This window comes from Tupaia chinensis, unplaced genomic scaffold, assembly GCF_000334495.1.
Source record: "Tupaia chinensis unplaced genomic scaffold, TupChi_1.0 Scaffold000081_1, whole genome shotgun sequence".
NCBI lineage: Eukaryota > Metazoa > Chordata > Mammalia > Scandentia > Tupaiidae > Tupaia > Tupaia belangeri.
The window spans coordinates 5717732-5721041 of NW_006159542.1; positions in this window are offsets into that span (position 1 = coordinate 5717732).

Below are 3310 nucleotides of genomic sequence, written 5' to 3' on the forward strand. Positions count from 1 at the left end.
TCCTTCGTTCTCTCAGGATTTTGGACACGCACGCACATGTGCCAGGCGGGAATTTTAAGCCATCAATTTTGGCACTCAAACCGCAGGCGACTACGTGGGAGTTCAGTGACATAACCATTATTCCATCTGCTGGTCCAACCTTCCCCACTTTTAAAACCACTGAGATGTATGAGATGTCTTCAGAAAGATCATGGAAAAATCTGTATTATGAAAAACACAATGCATAGATTTCAAAATTTTTGTACACCAAAGTAAACTTGCACTTTAATTCCATTTTTCTGTGAACTCTCCGAAGTCTGTATACATACTAGCTACACTGATACTGTTTTATATCTTGTTTTCACCCTTCCCCCTTAACTGCATAGCTTACAGTTTTCCATATTGCCGACTTGCCTTCTTTTGTATAGAAACACTGTAATTGGTTTAACCAGTCCCAAATATTGAGTCATTAGTTGATTCCAGTCTTTAGTTACAGCTACACATGAGCTCTGGAGAGGCGTGACTGTGTCTCTGTATGATTTCCTAGCAGTGGAAATGCCATGAAGTTTTTATCTTTTAGTAGAGGTGGCTCCTATGTACCCTGTGGGAATACTTGCGTCCCCCTGTGTTCTTCTCATGGGTTCGTTGCCCGCTACTCATGGTTTATATGTGTGGATGAGCCTGGAGTGTTCCTAGCCAACCAGAGCATTGTCCTGATGTGTCCCCTCTGTCATTACTCCCCTACTCCAGGCTCTGGGATCCCATGGTAGTTGCAGCACTGAAGTGGAGAAGGAGACCCAGGAGAAGATGACCATCCTCCAGAACTACTTCCTGCAGAACAGGGATGAAGTCTTGGATAACCTGTTGACCTTTGTCTGTGACATCCGGCCAGAAATCCATGAAAACTACCGCATAAATGGATAGGAGAAGAATGACGTGCCTGTCCCATGGATTGGTGTCTTAGATGCCCTCATGGAATATGAAGCATTACGGAGCTCCAGTTATATTCTTGGGAAAGGCATTAAATTATTTCTGTATATTATATAGCAGGTCCTTTCACTTTTTGCAGAGTAGCAAATCTAGCTTCTTTGTACAGACTTAGAACTTACCCAAAGAATTTATCTTTTTACCTCATATTTCTTAGAAATTTAATGGGTGTATGTTGTTTTCCTATGCCTTTAGCTCAAGCAACATGTATCTCAATGTTAACTTTTTCTGTTTTAGATCTAGTAAAAAAGGAGATTCTTTGAAGAAAGAAAGGGATTAAATATATTTTTTTTCCCTAGTGCTTTCTTGAAGGTCAGGGGCTTTATCTATGAAAAAGTAGTGAGTAGTTACTTGTAACCTGTGTGAAGCAGCAGCCAGCCTTAAAATAGTCCTTTCCGGCTAAAGGATAGAACAGAGACTACTAGTGTAATCGTTTGGGCTGCCTTTAATCAGATAGTAGATAGAATTCACAAACTTGTTACATGTTATTACTTGGTGTACTGATATCATTTAAAAGTAAAAGACTCTTTGTCATGAACTTTCCCTCCCGTCTGGTTCATCCTTTTTGATAATGGAGAGTACACTTTGATCCGGATGTTGTGCAGTATTTCACTTAGGAAGTAAGCACATATATCACATGCATAAGCATCTGTGTACATAATTAGAAAGTGTTCATGACATACTCTTAGCAGGGAGGAAGTTGTTTGGGATTTCACCTAACAGCTGTTGAAAAACAACAAGCAACTAGTGAGTGCAGATTCACTCTTGCACTAGGGCAGCCTGGGGAGGTTAGCAAGCACATTTACTTCCCGGTGGGCTGATCTGCTGGGCTAACTGTGCGTGTCATCCCTGCAGTAACCACACACTGGTACTTCAGCATAAGAGGCCTGCGGCCTTCTGTTAGCTGAAAGTCTTAAGAGTTTACTGTAGGAGCTTTTCCATTTTTTCCTGTTAACACACTGCAGCTCACTCCCACACTGAGCTAGCTGCTTGTCAGGATCAGCACTGCTGTCCAAGATGGGAATCCAGTCCTCTTCTGACTTGACCACAGTACTGTTCCAGGGCTGATGAGACCTGAGAACTGCTGTCCTTCTACTTGGCTTCCTTGTGCCGTGGCTTGCTGCCTTGCTTCGCAATGTCTTTCTGATACCTCCCCGTCTCCCCAAAGTTTTGTTCTTGGGATTCTCTACATATTCCCTTAGTGAGAACACTTTCATTTCATGGTTTTAAATGCCAGCTGAGAGGGGAGCTTCAAAATGAGTATGGGAAAATAGGATTAAAGTATGAGTTTATGCAGAAGTTTTGAAATTCCTAAGAACATTTTTTTTTTTTTAATTTGTCAGAGGGCACTTGGAGTAGGGGGAATGAGAAAGCACCCTCCCCAATGGGGGTAGTCATGCTTCACTCCTCCTCTGGTCTTTTGGGACAAATGCACATGTGCCTCCTGTGTTTTGCATAGCACTCGAGCCATGCTGGAGGCCATCTGTGATCCAGCTGCCTTAACCATTACACCACGACCAGGCCCTGGAATATGCATTTCCTATGAATGATTTGAAGGCCCCATCTATGTTAAAGACCCAGATTTTTATCTCCAACCCATTGCCTGAACATTAGTCATCAAATTATTGGGTCATTACTTGACCAATACTTGAACGATTTTTTTTTGACTTGAGTGTCTAGTATACATGTCCCAAACCATATCCAATTTTGTTAAGTTTTACTCCTTTGTTATGTTGTTTTTAAATGTGTTTGTTTTGTGAAAGAAAAACAAGCAATCCTAACAAGGTCTTCACATTGCAATCCACTGTAGCTCTGCCAGCCCAGATCATGAGCGTGCAGGTTGCCTGGCGTGCGTGGGGAGTCTCAGGAGGGGAATCCTGGACCTTAACTATGTGAAGGCAAGAAATAAGGGGGGAACTTGTGGATATTCTGTGAGTAAAAATTTCTGCTGTTGGGACCAGCAGGTGTGGGTAAGAGGCCGGATTCCTACGTGATAGACCATGGTTCAAGTCCTGGGTCCAGCGACTTATGAGGGGGGGTGTATGTGCACGCCAAAAATCCCAGGAACAGAATAGAGGAGAAGAGATTGTGGTGTGGCCATCCCCCCTTAGAGGTGATTGCTCATTGTCTCTCATTCTCTCTGCAAGTGCACATGCCTTATGGCAAAAACCTTAAAAAAGTTTCCGGTACAATTGCTAATAATTTTCTACTTGAGCATTATATTAATCTTTATACCAAGTCTTATTTTTTAGGATAAAAGGCAGGTTAAAGAAACAGCCAGAGGGAGTTTGTGGTAGAGCCAAGATTTAGTTGGCTGGCAGTCCAGCTTTGGCATCTGTGTATT